Below are 19,736 nucleotides of genomic sequence, written 5' to 3'. Positions count from 1 at the left end.
AACATGAAGCTGAAAATAGGCTTTATTATATCAAAGAGTTTTCAGACATGCTGCACAACAACACCCAACATCTCTCAGCTAGCAACCATTATTTTGACCTTTTCAGTATTCATTCCCTGATCGCATCAGGGGTCCCTTAGCCAGGCAGAGGAAGGGGAATTTACAGGTGAGTTGTAACACCTCAAAGTAGGTGGTTTGTTTGGGGAGGAGGTGTGGGAGGCCAACAACCTCCAGGGTGCACCAGGCTTATCTAACAAGTGAAATGAGATGTGATCTCCCACTATGAGCTAAGGGCAGGTGCCAAAACCCTCTGTCTTCAAACAATCTTTAATGTCAACTAATCTCATTGTGGGAGGAAATTGTGTTGTGGGTGGAATGATGTGAGTTTGAGGGTAAGGGAAAGGGTAAGCATAAATTATGTCATGTATACCAAATGGCAGTGTCAAACTGCACCTTGTTTAAGTTTTGAATCCCCAAACAAAAAAGTCAAGAACATGAGATATTCTTGCAGTGCATTTAAAATAATGTATATAAGTAGGTTTATACTGTAAATGGTGGCACAGTAGTGGAGTGATTAGCACTGTGGCCTCACACCTCCAGGGTCGAAGATTCAAATCCAACCTTTTGATCTGTGTGCGTGGAGTTTACATGTTCTCCATGTACTTGTTTGGTTTCCTCTGGGTACACCAATCTCCTCTCACGAAGACATGCAGATTATGCTTATTGGCAGTGTGAGAGGATTGTGTAAGCATGCATGTGCTTGTGCCCTGTGATAGATTGACCTCATGAGAATAGGTCCCTAGGACACTTGTAACCTAGGATATGACACACAGGATAAGTGATATAGAGAATAGGCGAGTCTGTGAGTGAGTTTAAAACATTTTGCTTTCCTTATCTCTGAAAGATGTGAAAGTACTAATTGTCATCTGATATGATAGGCGGTTAAAATAGTTAATTTACTGTTTATGACCTTGTCAGGTTTCTTGATTTTAATTTAGTTCCAAAACTGCAATATTAGCCACTAATAAGCATACAGTATTAAGATAATATCAAGATCCAATTTATAATCAGCGATAACATTCATAATACTAATCCTAGCACACATACTGCTCATCAGACACTCCAAACCAGTTATGAGGCAGGTAAAAACCTGGTCAAACTTTGACCCATTGGTGCTCATTTAAACTGTTTTGAGCACCCTCAAAACCATCAAAGAGGCAAAGCATGTTCAAGCAAACCAAATCACATTCACCATCATCTCCATACTGAAGAAGTCTTTAATGTCCTGCCATAACTACCACACTCTATCTGACAATTCCCTTTCATGCACATACAATAGACACATACAATATATTTGAATCATTTTTTTTAACAATTCAGTTCAACATGCAACACAATCATTTCGCAGCACCTGGCTGAAAAGTTGTGCCTGCAGGTTCTGAACACCTCTCTCTACAGCTGGATCCTAGACTTCCTAACTAGAGGACCTTAGTCAGACCATATCAGGAGCTGCATCTCCAGCACCACCACACTGATCACTGGGGCCCCCCACTGTTCAGTCGAGTACACTCTGCTGACTCACAACTGTGCAGCAATGCCCACCTCAAATCAAATACAGATGTTCACAGATGACATGATTATAGTGGGTCTCATCAGCAGCAATGCTAATTGAGCGGACAGAGATGAAGTGCAGGGGCTAATAGACTGGTGCAGAGCCAACAAAATGTCTCTGAATGAAGACTTCAAGAGTGCCATAATCAACCACTCTCCACCAACCACCAATGCTGTAACATTTTATAAAGGAATTATGGAGAGCATCCTGAGCTGTATCGCTACCTGGTTTGGGAATTGGCCTATATTTTTGTTTGTTTGTTTTTTTGCAAGACCCTACAGCAGATAGTGAGGTTGGCTGAGAAGATTACTGGCACAGACATTTACAGCACATTACATGTAGCATTGGCAGAGCTACTAGCATAGTGTATGACCCCACACACCCCTCACACAAACAGTTCACTCTTTTTTTTTTTTTTACTGTAAAAAGGTACTAAAGCATTTAAGCCCTCACAGACAGACTTGGTAATAGTTTATTCCCACAATATCTAGGGACTGGACTAGCCAAGTTGGATTATTGCTACAAATCAGCAAATCTAACACGTTTACAGTCAATATAATATTGAAATATATTTGCACTTTATACACAATAGAACTGTGACCATGGTCCTGATGAATGTTTGCTTTTTGGCTTACTCTACCAATTGTATATATGTAATGAAAATTTAGTCTAAAACAACATAAGGAGTAGGTTTATTACTGCATGTTGTTTAAAAATCAATGCTTCTGTAGCTTCAGCTTTATAACATTTATGAATAGCACCAAATACTGTGATATGGACTCAAATGGTTCTGGAAAATTGCATCCACAGGCATCTTTAAAAACAACCAGCAAACCGTGTGTGAAGTGATTCACTTTTAACATCCCAGTGTTCTATTTATCAGGGTTTCTAATAACATTGACAGTGGAAATAAATAACTGCACCATGTATTAGACCTCAGTCACATTTTAGTGTGTTTCAGTTGAGTAAAAGACTTTGGATCTGGCCCTAAGGACAGGTTATGGAGTGAGAGGTTACTCTCTGATGGGCAGTATTAAAGAGAACCTGCAGGGCTGGATCGATTCAGGGAGTAAGAGTCAATGCCTTCCTACCTTGGTTATGGAGCTGGGGCCAGTGTGTGTGTGTGTGTGTGTGTGTGTGTGTGTGTGTGTTCGTTCTTTTAAAAAACATGGGAGGTGCTTTAATCTCTTAAACCCACGGGCCAGTGTAATTCAATGACATTGCTGGGTGAATGTGTATACACCAATAAGCCATAACATTAAAACACAAAACATTAAGCCCAATATTGTGTAGGTTCTACTTGTTCTATCAGAGCATCTATGGCCACTTGGGGCATGACTTCATGACTCCTGGGAGTGTATTGTGGTGTCTATGATTTGCTTTCTACCTAGAACATAGGTCATATGAGGTGACATTGGGGTATTCACATCTGCCCCATGGATACTCTCTACTCGTGTCCCACAGGGCTCAGTACTTGGTCTCTTGTTAAGATCATATCCTCCACAGCTTTTCATACCATTGTTATCCAGATGACATGCAACTTATCCTCTCCTTTCCTCCCTCAGACTCACAGGTTACCACCAGGATTTCAGTAGGTCTGGCGGACATCTCATCCTGGATAACATATCACCAGATGAAGCCATAAGACATCTGATTTTTTTAGTACTTAGGTTAATATCTCCCTTGAATTCTTTGTCTGCCAAGCCTTATGCACATCAAGCTGTGATTTGAGCTGTGAAGAACTGGGTGTTCTGATACTTTTGGCCAGCACTGTTTTTTTATGTGCAGTTTGTACTACATTTGGTCCCCCCGTGCACAGATGAGCTGTGGGTGCCCATAGTGCCCAATTTAATTGATAATAATTGGTATTCATTTCATCAGTGGTGTTAGCGACTGTAATGACTGATCAGTGTATATCCAGTATCTCCTCCAGAATTAATCTTTACACGCACGCACGCGCACACACACAGACACACACAGAAACACACACACACACACACACACACACACACACACACACACACATCACATCAACGGGATAAAGCACATCAGAACTGTGGGACAGAAAAGTGGCAAAATAAAACTGCGACCTCTTCCACTTTCCCAAATCATCAGAATTTACAGTCCCTGATCCTGAGAACTCACTTTTTTATTTTTAAGCGGCATGATTTCTTCTATAGCCTAAAAGCCTTTTTTTCCATATACAATTTTAGTACTATACAAATTCTAAATAAATTTTGAAATCAGTCAGTAAACAGACAATGTACAGATGGTTAACAAATTACACAGAATTAGTGTGTTTATAAGGTGTTGGGCAACAAGAACTTATGAACAAAAACACTTTAAAAAGTCTCTGCAATATTGTCAGTTGATTTTTTGATTATAGTGATGGAATTTGCGGACTTACATGTTTTCCATCTCCACAGCATATAATTAAGCGATGGCATACGAGAGGGAGTGCTGTTGTGCTGTATATCAGCATGGCAGTCATGGCTATGATACTTACTGTATGACTGCATCACAGCCATGCTGACATTCTGGAAAACAGACAGATCTCAAGTATGATATTGTTATTATTGATTAATATATTGTCAACAGATTATGATTTGTTTTAAATATTTGCATGTGACCAATAATTTTGGTGGAACAAGCGGAATAACAGTAAATAACTGCGACTGGCGGAGCTGATGAACGAGCGTTGGCAACTGATAGTTAGTGAGATTAACATGAGTGATGGTAGTACTATGTAGCCAAAAGGTGATGAGAATTACCCATGGTGGTGTTGGATAGTCCTGTAAAATTCGTAAGTTTATCATTATGTTTTCACATTTTCTGCTTTAGAATATCAGCTTCAACAGCTTTATGCTTCCTGGGTTAAATTCCAAATAGTGTTAAATGGAAAGCTATGTAGGGTGTACAAACTCTTGTCCCACACACCAAGTAGTGCCCTTGATTAGGGGATACAGAGAGATTTGTGATTGTGATTCAGACTTGTGTTTAAAGCTAGTTAGCTTTGTTGTTTGCCTTAAGCGTAAATAAAACAACAAGCAATTCAGAACGACTTAAAAGCTATTTTTTTTTCGTTTTTACCTAACATTACCAGATGCGATTTCTTACTCAAAGTATATCATTGACTGGTTTGAATGCATTTAGCTGTTCTCTCCTTTGGATGGCTGACCGGTCTAACCTACTTTTACCCATACTGTGATGATTGTAGAACACCTCTGATACATATACTTAAACATCCCTGTTCTGTTCCCGCCTATTATCACCACTCATGGAAAACCCATCGTCCATTCAGATTATATCCTGGAAGAGTCCACTCCCATCAGGATAGAAATGTTTCATTACAGGAAAAGGTGATCACTCAAAATAGCTTGTATTGATTAAAAGTGACTCACCCAGAGACAAATAGGCCCTAACCATGCCAGCAAAATGTCCCCTGCAACACAACATAGTCACCTTTAATTTGTCATCTATTTATCAGGTCCAATTAGATATCAAACAGTGAACCTCCAGGACAAAAAAGATAGTCAGTTCATTATTTGAAAGAAAATCTGTTATGACCAAGTACTAACTGTTCAAAGCAACTTGTTTAGAATTATGACAAATATATTTACAGATATATAGGATAAAAACACAAACAAAAAACTGTTTATGATTCTCCATGAAAGCAAATTATTCACCACTGCACTTTAATATAAAATCATTGCCACTGAAATTTAAAATAACTCATGTTTTATGGGCCTCCTGGCTTTAACATGGCTCTAAGCAGGTACTTAGTTGACTCATAAGAGGAATCTGCACATACATTAAGTGTATATTTGTTTCAGAACTTGGGAAATATCTTCTGTATATTTATAAAGCACTAAACTGTTTGCAATCCAAACGGTTTAGTGGTTGTTTGAATTCTGGGTCTTGAGGGACCTCTGCATGTGAAGCAAGCTCTCATTCTGAATTTCAAATATATTTCAACACTTCTCAAAATTCAGCCATAACATTCTCTCCCAGGGACAAAGCATCTGCTTTCGTCTGCCCCTATATGCTAAAAATGAATAACAGATGAAGTCACTGGAAAATGCAGGGGCATTGAAGGCAAAGCCATTTCAAGCCAAAGCATTTATTTAACATATTAGTAAAGAAAGAAATTACCTACATTGCAACTGACAAAGGATAGTCAAAAATAATGAGTAGTAAATAATGGCATTAGTTCCGTTATTATTTAACTTCTCTTTATATGAGTTTATCTCTCTGTCTCCATCTTTTTTATTGTTATTTCCTAGCACACACATTCATTCTGTTTCAGGCACGCTATTCAAAGCTCTACCAAACAAATCAATACTTTCAATTGGAATAATGCAACTAATAGCTCCAATTCAGGGCTTTCTATCTTACTTCTGATGTAGCAAAATGTGGGCCTATTTAACCACACAAAATAAATGAATAGGATTCAAATTGAAAAATGAATTGTGCTTTTCGTGACTGACTTAAAGCTGTGTCTGCAACCGTGTGGGTTTTTTGTGATACACTACCAAATACATATTTCTGTTATTACAGAATTTTACACACATGCTGTTTTTCATTATTAGTCTCTGATAAATTTTATGTCTATTCATGTAAGTGTTTAGATTGACTTATTTCACATTTCTGTACTCATCCTGAAGCCGTGTCCCCCTCTGCAGAAAAAAAAGGCTAAAACTAGAGAATTCTTAAGTTAACTTCTTTGGCAAATTTTTGTACAGGATCTCAGGAAACAATGAATCAGTTATGGATTGAGCAAGTGACATCAGAATACTATGGATATCTTTATACTGAATATTGATTGTTGTATAGCCATTTCATTACATAAAATAACATACATTATTGTTAATACCTTAGATAGTTTTTTTTTTTCATTATTATCGCTATTAAAAAAACGAGAACGTTATTAAAACATTGAAAACATTAAAACATTTCCATTTTGTCTCAATATATTTGGCCACTAATGTACAGTAAAATATTGAAAAAAAAAAAAACGTTAAGGCTTTAGGTTACTGATTGGATAATTGAGGGGTTCAAGCCCAACACCACCAAGTTGCTGCTTTTAAGCCCATAAACAAATCCCTCAACCCTATTTAAATCTTAATATTCTTAATAAACTTGGGGCAGGTTTGTCTTATTTATGATTTTTGGGGATGGCCAAACTGGAAAACATAATGGCTAATTAAGTCATCTCTATTAAAATAAATGAAATGCTTAGATGCATTAGCACTGCTTCACACCTCAGCCATGTGCATAGTTCTTAGATGACCTCTGAAGTGTGACAGTGAGTGTTAGGAGTGGCTACTAATACTCTTCCCCTAGATAGTTAATCACCCAATCAATCTCTTCTTTCGACAAAGGCTCCTCTGCTGGAACATCTCTTGTTGCAATCTCTTCTTCATCTCTACCTCTATCAGACCAGGTAGTGCGAGAGAGAGAAGAAGAGAGAGTGAGTGGTGGGGGGAGTTGGTTTGCTTAATCTACTGATTCAATTCCTGCCGATGCTTGTTGCTCACCTTCTCTGTCACAAAGGGCAAATGGAGCATGCAGCCAAAATGACCAGACCAAATCACATTTTTCCTGCTAAGTTTGTTCTCTCTCTCTCTCTCTCTCTCTCTCTCTCTCTCTCTCTCTCTCATTTCTTTGTCTTTTTCTCTAGTGTCCAACCCCCCTTGCCTGAATGAGGTACATTATCCTTTGCATCATTTATTTTAATCTTTCTCTCTCTCTCTCTCTCTCTCTTACACACACACACACACACACACACACACACGCACACAATAAAATCACACCCACTTGCTTCACCACATTGTAACTCTGTTATGTATGCACAGTCACTAGTTCTGCCACATTATGTGCAAACACTCATCCAGCATCATATTTGCACACTTATGACATGGACACTTGCAGGGTTCCTCAGAGCAAATACTGTACTTGAATTACGAACAAAACTATTTCCTAGATATAGCGTTAGGTAGAAAACAGACTGTCATGCATTTTATGGGATTCTGGAAGTTTCCATGTTATTTGACCAGAGGAAACATACCAGAGTGAAGTATAATTGTAGATAATAGACTATAATTAGCATTATCGTCATCATCAACATCATCATCATCATCATAATAATAATAATAATAATAATAATAATTCAAACATGATGGACCATCATGGCTTAGGGGGTAACGCTGCTGCCTCACACCTCCAAGGTTATAGGTTTGCATGTTCTCTCTGTGCTTGGTGGGTTTTCTCTCAAAGTTGAAAAGCCTGTGGTGTAGTGTGTTTGAGCTTGTGCCCTGCTATAGCTTGGTACCTATCTCGATGTCTCTTAGCATGGAAGATTAATGGATGGTTCAAAGCATAATAACAGACAGAAATTCTTTCCACAAAATATTGTTGTCTTTTTTGGCATAACCTTTCTCGTGTTTTACCTGCAGTAAGTTACTGTATGAGGTACTGAAACTCTGGCTGCAATGATAAACACTGTGAGCACACAAAATTCTGACTTTTTATTTTCTACTCGTTTCATTTCTCCTAGCACCACACTCTGTAAATACTGACTCTACATTATGGTTGACTTTTTCAGATTACTACAAAGAAGATTAACAGTGGAATATCTCATTTGGAATGGCAGGCTATATGCAGAATACAGAGAAGACTGCTTGAGAAAAAAAAAATTAAATTCATACACTTTTATTGAGTGCCTTCTTTTCAGGGGGTAGTATACAACTCACAGCTCCAGGATCCCTTGTTGTCTTTGTGGAGTTTCCAAATGTTATTCTGATGTTTGTGTGAGATTTAAAGTTTCCCCTTGCTTCTTTGGTTTTCTTATACTGTCCACCAAAGCACTTGGCTATGCTAAATTACCTATACAAATTGCCTGTAGGTGTGACTGGGTATGCGAATGTGCCGGTGCGTGTAGCCCTGAAATAAACTGGTATTCCATCCTTGATGAATTCTTTCCACTTGCACTTAGACACACTCAGGATCCACTATGATTGTGAACACACAAAGGCAACTACAATGGATGAATTAATGAAAGGAAAGTTCAACTCCTTAAAAATAAATGTAGAAATTTAGAAATTTCATATCAGTCCAGTGTTAATGCTGGATGTTCTCTAGTTGCTAAATTATGATGTTTACTGATAAATTTAATGTGATTTTTGATTATTGGTATGATAGAGATTTTTCTACAATTGTACAGAGGATGTACTGTAGGATTATACGTATATGCACCACAAAAATAAATACCACTGATAATTTTTTTTTTTGCCAAAATTTTGCCTTTCTTTCTTGATATTCCTTATGGGCCAAATTTATCCCATCATGACAACAGCACATTCTGCCTTCAGCAAAGGCATAATTATGTTACTTATCCAAGCCCAAATGTTGTGTGAAATTGTTGTTGTTCCACACTTGAACACAGTTACACCACTTGATTTACATGCTCAATGAATTCAATTTCATTTATGTGCTTTTTTGCAACAAGCAATCAAATTGATTGTTCTATAGCAGTCTGGTGTTTTACTCGTGAAAACGTCTTATTGCATGTTCTCAGAGAGTGATGAGGATGTGAGAGAGAAAAGCAGAGAGTGTTGCATGATGGAAAATATAACAGCATGTGGTTGTGTGAGATAGACCTAGTAACTTTTTCACCACAATCAATATTTGCATGTGTTTGTACAAATAACCTCAGTGTTCCAATAACTATTAATAACTATGAATTGCGCATTGACAACTAGTTAATTAAATAATTCATTCATTCATTATATTGCTTATCCTGTACTGGATCACAGGACCCCTAGAGTCTACCCCAGGTGACTTGGGGCACAAGGCAGAGGGCATCCTAGATTAGGTGCCAATTAATTGTAGAGCATAAGCACACACACTCACACCTACTATAAACTATTTAAAAATGCTAATTAGCCAACTCTGCATATTTTTAGTCTATGGAAGGAAACCGGAACATCTTAAGAAAATCACCAAGCACAGGTATAACCCAAAGGTGCGACTCGACCTCTTTAAAAACAGACATTAAGTAAATAATTAAAATACCTTAACCTGGTAAATTTTGATTTGCCATAATGCATATACAATAAAAAAGGAGAGAAGGGAAATGTGACCATTGATTTCCTTTCACTGTCCATTTTTATGTCTCTGCTCAGTTATACCACACACAGCAAATTACCTGCACATTAAATAAAATATTATTTTTTTTGCTTAAGTTATAATAAGACAAATAGAAGAAGTCAGCTTGTAGAAACAGTGCCTAATGCTTTGCATCAGCTTATTAGAATTTAATTAAGCACACAAAACTTGCATCTTCCTTATTAGAGAAAGTTCTGCAAATATTCCAAACTGGTGATTCCAAGCAGCGTCAGTCCAAGCAAGCTGCACATAGTGTTAGTGTTCCCCATGGTACTGTATGCGACTAAATGGAGCCCTTCAACCCTGGGTGACAAAATATGGAACAAACTAGTAGTAGCCTTCAAATGCACCTATTTCACAAATAACCTAGTCCTTGAGCTGGAGCAGATGACACTGGAGGATTAGTGTGTTATTGTATCTTACCCCCTCTGGTCACATTTTTTTATGGTATAAAACCAACCTTGCCAGGGAAAAGGTGCTCTTTAAGGAGAGAAATGACTTCTTTTAAGGGAGAAAAATACAGTATATATATTTCATAAAAGATAGTAATACTTGTGTTGTTTCTGTTTTTTTTTTAACATACAGTACAGTACAGTTCAGGAAAATGTATAGCTATTTTTTTTACTTATAAGTATTTTATTCAAGAATATAAGCATATTTCAAATATTTTGAATGAAAAAATATGGTCTTGACTTCTACACTGATTAAGACAATAATCAGTGAATGAATATTTCTGTGACCTTATCCAGCTAATGTTTTTCTATTTAACTTGTCAGACACAGTGTGATCATTCTTAAAAGAAGCAAACATTTATAAGGACATGCCGACAGTCCAGCAGATTGTTTTTCATCAAGTCGTTTAGATTAGACGTGTAAATTAACACGGTAACTTAATTGTTGTGGCTGATGTAACGTATAAAAGCTCTCTGGGTCTCATCCAGAGAGAAGATTTATTTCTGGTTTAAATGCACACACACACACACACAAAGAGAGAGAGAGAGAGAGAGATGAGAAAGTTTAATAAACCTTGCTCACATTCTAATCTTAAGTATGAACATTACTGTACATTATAAAATAAAATAAAATCTATCTGATGAAGAACATACTGTATTTTAATAACGCTGACAAGGTATTTTTGCACCACAGCTCCTGGGTCTTTGGGATCAATCTGGAGGTTAGATTAATGTCTGTGTGAAATGTTTGTGTGATTCTGTTCCCTTTGGGTTTATTGGTTTCCTCCCATCTCTTAAAAACATGCCAGTGTATGAAGGCATTTTTAAAAATGTATGTTTAACTATTCAACAATGCCTGGAGTACGTCTCTGAATAACATTCACAAACAAAACAAGTGTTCAGTCATTGCAACTGATATCAGTAACCAAGAGTATTAAAATCACATTAAAACACGGGTCTCTTTTGCAATATATTTTTTTATGTCTATGTGCAGATGAATGTGCAGTTTGCTCTTTTATGGATTTTGATCTCACAGAATCCTCAGCCTTTTCTATCATCCATCACAATATTTCATGAGATTTGCTGTGACATGGTAAGTGATGACTTAAGATCTGGCAAGAGCTGTCAATTAAAATGATGGGCAGGTACCAGCCTGAGGAGTGCACTCTAAATGTTTTTTCAGAATTGTCTGACAAAGTAAATTGCGAACATGTTAACCCGAGAAAGTTTCTCACACAAATACAGACGTCCAGGGTTTTTTCGGTTTATGACTTTAGAGGATTTTTTTTTTTAAATAGAGGGAGCTAACTAAATAAATGTATGTTGTTGTTACTTCAAGGTTAGACATTAACATTCTTCTATGACTAAGAAGGGTGCAACACTCTCTCTCATATACCCATGTCCTTACTTCCTCCATGAGTTATACCATCACTCACATTCTCTAAAGCTGTTCTGCATGCATGGAGTATATCTCCCTCACCAGTTAGAGATTCCCCTCCCTTATGACAGTATACAAAGGTGACCCTTATTTCCTATATGACTGCTTCTGCTACTCCATCAAGATCAGCTCCCCTGTAAATAAATAAATAAATAAATGAATGAATGAATAAAAATCCCTCCAGACCTGTCATCTCATCCCATCGATGCTGCTTGAAATGTAAACAACCCAGAAATTTCGTCACAGAGCTCTTTTATCAACCTGATGGGAGGTAATATTCCGTAAGCAGACGGGCAATCTGCACATCATCAGTCACCGGTGGGTTGCTGAGAAGCTGGAAGATATGTGCGGTCCCCACAGCCACAAGTTGACTCACTGCATCAATAACTTTAATGCTCTGAGCACAGAAGAATTGCTCACAGCCTCACGTCTTTAATTGACACAACCTAATTTCAGATGCGCCAGCTGATGAGTCGCGGTGTTCAATTCTCTGGTGTGCACTGCAAGCCTGCATCTTGCTTCGAAGAAAAACTAGTTCTACATTACCATTTGATTACAAACAGAAACACAGTGAGTTAATAAAGCTGTAGAATGAATAGGTAATATACTGAGTTTGTAATAAAAAAAAATTCCCCTCCATTTTTCCATAAGTGGAAAAAATTCATACACACTCAAGAGACAGTGTAAATGTTTGCATCTGATTCGGCAGAACTGAACACAGCCAGTCTAATAAAGATTACAGTCAGGCAGAACCCAGGGAAAATTACATGATTTCCATATCAGTGTTATATTTACAGATAACAGAACCAGCATGCTGTCAAGTGTTTACTACACTCGCTCACTTTTTTATGTTTAGGTCATTAGGATTACCAGAGAAATCTGTTAATCTGTGTGCTGCTGACAATTATTACATTGTGTATATTTTGATATTTACATTACAAGGTAAATATGTAGAAAAAAATGCACTAATATGCAATGTTTCGATGTCAGATTTAGTTCACAGAATAGCAATCTTATTTTCCTTAGGTTGTTCTGTTTGAGCTTTATGCAGCTCTCCAGGGGAAAACAACTTTAAAAAGCATGCTGTGATATATAGGTGTGAATATGAATCATAAAAAAAACATCTCCCAACACAGTCATAAACACGTCTGTACCCATGAATGGTATTAAGTCACATGTGATCAACAGCAGCTTAAATGTATTTTGAATGGCATGAATGGCTGACACTGGTAATGTTGGCTTTATTCTGAAAAGTTTTTTTTTAAAGCTTATATTCATGAAAGAGACTGAAAAGCAAAGAAGAAAGCTTTTAACTCAAAAGTCAGTAAAGGGTCCTTTTAACTGATAAAACTGGTACAGTAAAATTAATGACCTGCATTTAATTTTTAATTTATTCCTAGATTGCTAATTTTGAGAATGATAATGTTAGAATGAGGACATTAATATAAATCTAACAATGTTGTGATATAGTTTACATCTATAGATTGAGCGTGTGAATATATGTACTGTATGTTCGTTTCCTGCAATGGGTTGGACGTCAAACAATGGGCTGGCCCTTTGGTCATTGCTAGAGGTATGAGCTACACCCACAGCAAGGCTAGGAGGGGGAACAATAACTACAGGACTGGTGGGGGAGCGGCAACCATTACAATGTGTAGTGAAGATGATGACCACACTGAGGCCAGAAGGGGGAGGCATTGATGACACTAAGCCAGGGTTTCAGCTGGGTATCAGGGCTGTGAATGTGTGTAGGTGGGTGTGTGTTGGCTCGACATCCTTAGTTGAGCAAGGCCAAAACAAGCATGTGCACAAAAAGGAAATAAGTACAGAAGACTGCAAAGGATTTTATTTTTTTTTAAATGTGAGAGTAGGGATGTGTGGGGAAAATTATTACATTTGAAGATCAATAAATGTTAGACTCAAAGAGACAAAGTTGACTCCAAAGTAATAGGTTTATTCCCATCACAGCCATGGAAGGAATTTCAATGACCAGGGTATTACATGTGTTTATACAGTTCACTGCACAGGGCTTGTGTTTCATGATTGGTTCAAATGTAGTCTCCATGCTTATTAGTAAAATAAAGATCAAATTAATGTCATTAACAGGAATGGAAATGCATGTATAGTGAAAATCTAATATACCATCTAATAAGACTATGAGAATCCAAGCTGAGCAACTGCACTTCAACTTCAAGGTTACAAGTCTATTCTATTCATCATTGATAAGAATAAATGTCTACAACCTCACACCAGTTGTTATAAATCAGTTTTATTAGGCTTTTTTTGTTAGCCTGAAATCAGGCCTACAAAATCATCTTCCTGCTATAACAAGCTCAAATGACAGAAAACAGATGTACTAAGCCTCAGCCAACATAAATGTGTGACTAGAGAGTATAATTAATGATTAATGAATGTTAATGAATGTAAATATAAGTGATTAACTCCTTAATAAAATCATGAAGGCAGCAGGGTGGCTTAGAGGTTAGCACTGTCGTCATCTCACACCTTCAATGTTTGGGACTCGAATATTATCTCTGATCTGTGTGTGGAGATTTGTGTTATCCCCATGCTTTGTGCGTTTCCCTTGCCCTTACCTTGGGATTTAGTGCATTATAAATATATGTTAATTTCATTTAAGATGCTTGCAGTTGAATCGCTGTACTTTATTTCTTTAACCTCTGATGAGGTTTGGTATATTTCCATAGTTAACCAAGCACAAGGAAAACATGCAAACACCATGCACACAGACTAAGGCGGTAATGGAAGCCTTGATCTCGAGCTATGAGGCCAGTTACTTTTTATGTAAAATATAATTTGACATGTTAGCTGATAATAATACTAAGTTTATAATAGCAATAATAATTTTTTTAAAGCAAAATAGAAAAACTTATAAATAAATGTATTGCCTAAATATGGACCCCTCAAATAATATCTTGTTAAAGCACCTTTTGCTTGTAATACAGTCTACCATCTTAGTGCTTTATTAGGTGCTTTCATTCCACTAATTTTTTTTAGATGCATTAAATTGAAGGGATCTCATGCACACAGCTCTCTTCAAGTCAAACACAAATCAAGCCATGAAGTACAGTACAAGGAATTGTCTGTAAGACCCTCAGACAGGATTGTATTAAAGCACAGGTCTGGAGAAGGGTACAGAATTCTTTTGCATCTAAATAATCTATAAATGGAAGAAGTTTGGAACCACCAGGACTCTTCCTAGAGCTTAGTCAGGGAGAACCCGATAATCACTCTAAAAGAGGTCAAGTGGTTTCTGTGGAGAGGAGAACCTTCTAGAAGAACAACCATCTCTGCAGCACTCCACCAAACAAGGCTGCATGGTAGAGTGGCCAGACGGAAGCTATTCAGTAAAAGGAACATGACCGGCACCAGTAGTTTTGTTGACGCAGCTTTGGCACCAATACCAGCCTCAAGTTTTTTTTGAGTATGATGCTACAAGATGGTTTTTCATCTGTGCAGCAGCCAGAATCCTTACTAGAGCCAGAAGATATGAGCACTTCACCTCTGTCTTAGCCACACCGCATTGGCTCGCACTGAAATTTCACTTTGATGTTAAAGGTCTTTGGACCTATAAGACATTAAATAGTCTCATGGCAAAGTACCTGTGTGAACTGCTAGTGTTCTATGATCTGCCACACCTACTTCGATCAAAGGGTGAAGGCTGCTTTTTGGTACCTTGTATTATGAAAATTACCACAGGCGGCAGAGCCTTTTCTCACAAATCCCCAAAGGTATGCAATTAATGTTTAGGTTTTATGTAGGCACAGTTTCAGCTAAAGCCTTATTTATTTAACCAAGCCTTTAGTGAATACATCTGTTTTGGTTCAGATCTGGAGGACTTATGGACATAGAGCTTGATGTTGAACTTTGGATGCTGTCGTCCCCCACTTCTACTGATCACTGAGTTTGTTGAGGGTGCAGTACTGTAAGTGTTGCATTACTTTCGAGCCTGCTCTCCCTTTTAGTTATGTTGCCTTAAATGTCTTAAATGGTCCTGCAAGGATCCCTGCTTGCACTTTGCACTTAAAATATACTGTACATTGCCGGCCCAATATGGTCTGCTTGGAATACATGTGGTTACCCTCCAATAATGAAACTGGACTTTACAGTATATTAACTTAAATACCATTCCTGTTATATTGAACTTTTAGCTTCATAGCATGCAGATATACCAGAGACTATATGGCCATTTGAGGCAGGTTCCTGTTTAATCCTGTAAAGCTTTTTTGCTATAATGACCATTGTTAAAAGTTCATATACAATCATAATTGAATTGAATCGATTTTTCCCCCCACAGAAAAAATTGTGTATGACACTAGACAACAACAATAAGAAAAAACAACAACAACAAGAATAACATGTCACATAACTTTTAAATTACTGTATATAATTTTGTTAGACTCAAAGAGACAAAGTTGACTCCAAAGTAATAGGTTTATTCCCATCACAGCCATGGAAGGAATTTCAATGACCAGGGTATTACATGTGATTATACAGTTCACTGCACAGGGCTTGTGTTTCATGATTGGTTCAAATGTAGTCTCCATGCTTATTAGTAAAATAAAGATCAAATTAATGTCATTAACAGGAATGGAAATGCATGTATAGTGAAAATCTAATATACCATCTAATAAGACTATGAGAATCCAAGCTGAGCAACTGCACTTCAACTTCAAGGTTACAAGTCTATTCTATTCATCATCGATAAGAATAAATGCCTACAAGCTCACACCAGTTGTTATAAATCAGTTTTATTAGGCTTTTTTTGTTAGCCTGAAATCAGGCCTACAAAATCATCTTCCTGCTATAACAAGCTCAAATGACAGAAAACAGATGTACTAAGCCTCAGCCAACATAAATGTGTGACTAGAGAGTATAATTAATGATTAATGAATGTTAATGAATGTAAATATAAGTGATTAACTCCTTAATAAAATCATAAAGGCAGCAGGGTGGCTTAGAGGTTAGCACTGTCGTCATCTCACACCTTCAATGTTTGGGACTCGAATATTATCTCTGATCTGTGTGTGGAGATTTGTGTTATCCCCATGCTTTGTGCGTTTCCCTTGCCCTTACCTTGGGATTTAGTGCATTATAAATATATGTTAATTTCATTTAAGATGCTTGCAGTTGAATCGCTGTACTTTATTTCTTTAACCTCTGATGAGGTTTGGTATATTTCCATAGTTAACCAAGCACAAGGAAAACATGCAAACACCATGCACACAGACTAAGGCGGTAATGGAAGCCTTGATCTCGAGCTATGAGGCCAGTTACTTTTTATGTAAAATATAATTTGACATGTTAGCTGATAATAATACTAAGTTTATAATAGCAATAATAATTTTTTTAAAGCAAAATAGAAAAACTTATAAATAAATGTATTGCCTAAATATGGACCCCTCAAATAATATCTTGTTAAAGCACCTTTTGCTTGAAATACAGTCTACCATCTAAGTGCTTTATTAGGTGCTTTCATTCCACTAATTTTTTTAGATGCATTAAATTGAAGGGATCTCATGCACACAGCTCTCTTTAAGTCAAACACAAATCAAGCCATGAAGTACAGTACAAGGAATTGTCTGTAAAACCCTCAGACAGGATTGTATTAAAGCACGGGTCTGGAGAAGGGTACAGAATTTTTTTGCATCTAAATAATCTATAAATGGAAGAAGTTTGGAACCACCAGGACTCTTCCTAGAGCTTAGTCAGGGAGAACCCGATAATCACTCTAAAAGAGGTCAAGTGGTTTTTGTGGAGAGGAGAACCTTCTAGAAAAACAACCATCTCTGCAGCACTCCACCAAACAAGGCTGCATGGTAGAGTGGCCAGACGGAAGCTATTCAGTAAAAGGAACATGACGGGCACCAGTAGTTTTGTTGACCAGCTTTGGCACCAATAACAGCCTCAAGTTTTTTTTGAGTATGATGCTACAAGATGGTTTTTCATCTGTGCAGCAGCCAGAATCCTTACTAGAGCCAGAAGATATGAGCACTTCACCTCTGTCTTAGCCACACCGCATTGGCTCGCACTGAAATTTCACTTTGATGTTAAAGGTCTTTGGACCTATAAGACATTAAATAGTCTCATGGCAAAGTACCTGTGTGAACTGCTAGTGTTCTATGATCTGCCACACCTACTTCGATCAAAGGGTGAAGGCTGCTTTTTGGTACCTTGTATTATGAAAATTACCACAGGCGGCAGAGCCTTTTCTCACAAATCCCCAAAGGTATGCAATTAATGTTTAGGTTTTATGTAGGCACAGTTTCAGCTAAAGCCTTATTTATTTAACCAAGCCTTTAGTGAATACATCTGTTTTGGTTCAGATCTGGAGGACTTATGGACATAGAGCTTGATGTTGAACTTTGGATGCTGTCGTCCCCCACTTCTACTGATCACTGAGTTTGTTGAGGGTGCAGTACTGTAAGTGTTGCATTACTTTCGAGCCTGCTCTCCCTTTTAGTTATGTTGCCTTAAATGTCTTAAATGGTCCTGCAAGGATCCCTGCTTGCACTTTGCACTTAAAATATACTGTACATTGCCGGCCCAATATGGTCTGCTTGGAATACATGTGGTTACCCTCCAATAATGAAACTGGACTTTACAGTATATTAACTTAAATACCATTCCTGTTATATTGAACTTTTAGCTTCATAGCATGCAGATATACCAGAGACTATATATGGCCATTTGAGGCAGGTTCCTGTTTAATCCTGTAAAGCTTTTTTTGCTATAATGACCATTGTTAAAAGTTCATATACAACCATAATTGAATTGAATCGATTTTTCCCCCCACAGAAAAAATTGTGTATGACACTAGACAACAACAATAAGAAAAAACAACAACAAGAGTAACATGTCACATAACTTTTAAATTACTGTATATAATTTTATGTTATTCTTATACTGCAATGTTATTTGCTTTAATGTAATTAAATGAAGTGTAGTCCACTGGGTAAAAATAAATGAATGAACTATGACATTTAAAGTAAAAATGCCTTTTTCACCTATAAACATTAACAATTCATTTGACTTGTAAAGGTAATCAATAATGCTTAAAATTCATTAACTGAGTTAAGTTTTTTTAATGCATTACAAAAAGTAAATATTCAGTTCTCAAATGTCTGTCTCTGCTGACCCAAGTCTTTCTTCTGTCTGTACATCTTGCATTGTTTGCTCCTGCTTTTTGCCTGTCTGAGCCACAGAGCCCAATCTCGGCTTTGCTGAGAAACACCATCCTGCTAATGAATTTCTAATACTCAACATCTACTGGCTCAAATAAATCATCATAAAACTGCGTCTCGGGCCTGTCATTTCCCAAAGTCTTGCAAAGACTTGTGGGAGTGTAAAGGGACCTCTGCCATCACATGACTCAGTGAAGCAGAGCTGACAGAGAGAAGCATAAGGGGAGGCTTCAGGGCCTGGGGAAAAGCTGCAACTAGCATTTCAAAATGGATTCATATCTGGCTCTGCTGCAAAAGAGCTTTCATTCAGCCAAATGCTCATGACAGCACACATGTTGTGAATGTGCAGTAGTTGCTGTTTGTAATGCAGAAGATTTGCATTATTCTTTTTCTTAAAGAGAATATTCCTGGGTGTCCAAGATCACAGTTTCTGAATGTGTAACTACATTACATAGGTTAGTGACAGAACTGGATTTCCATCCCCTTAAAAAAAATTGCAGCCAGATTTTCTGAATAATTTTAAAGTAAATCTGCACGTCATCAGAAACTACTGTATGTGAATAAACATGTACTGCATTTGGTCAGCTTGAGGCAGCTTGGAAATTATTGATCTTTCTTATTGAAATATCCATATCGCCTGCAAAGCTTTGAGCTGTTATTACAGTTCGGCATCTTTTTTGGCCTGAAAAATAAGGGATTTTCATAATTCTTCTGTCACAGTTTTGACATTCCTCTCTTCAGCTGAGAGTGAGCCCAAATATTTCATAGCCTTAACACCATTTTCATGTCTTGACTTTCCTATGTACCATCAATTTTTTACATTTATGACACAAGGTGAAATAAATAGAGGCTTCTAGGATTAAAGGA

This window comes from Clarias gariepinus, chromosome 6 (genome assembly GCF_024256425.1).
Source record: "Clarias gariepinus isolate MV-2021 ecotype Netherlands chromosome 6, CGAR_prim_01v2, whole genome shotgun sequence".
NCBI classification, from domain to species: Eukaryota; Metazoa; Chordata; class Actinopteri; order Siluriformes; family Clariidae; genus Clarias; species Clarias gariepinus.
The sequence above is the reverse complement of the archived record's forward strand: the minus strand, read 5'-3'. Positions refer to the sequence as shown.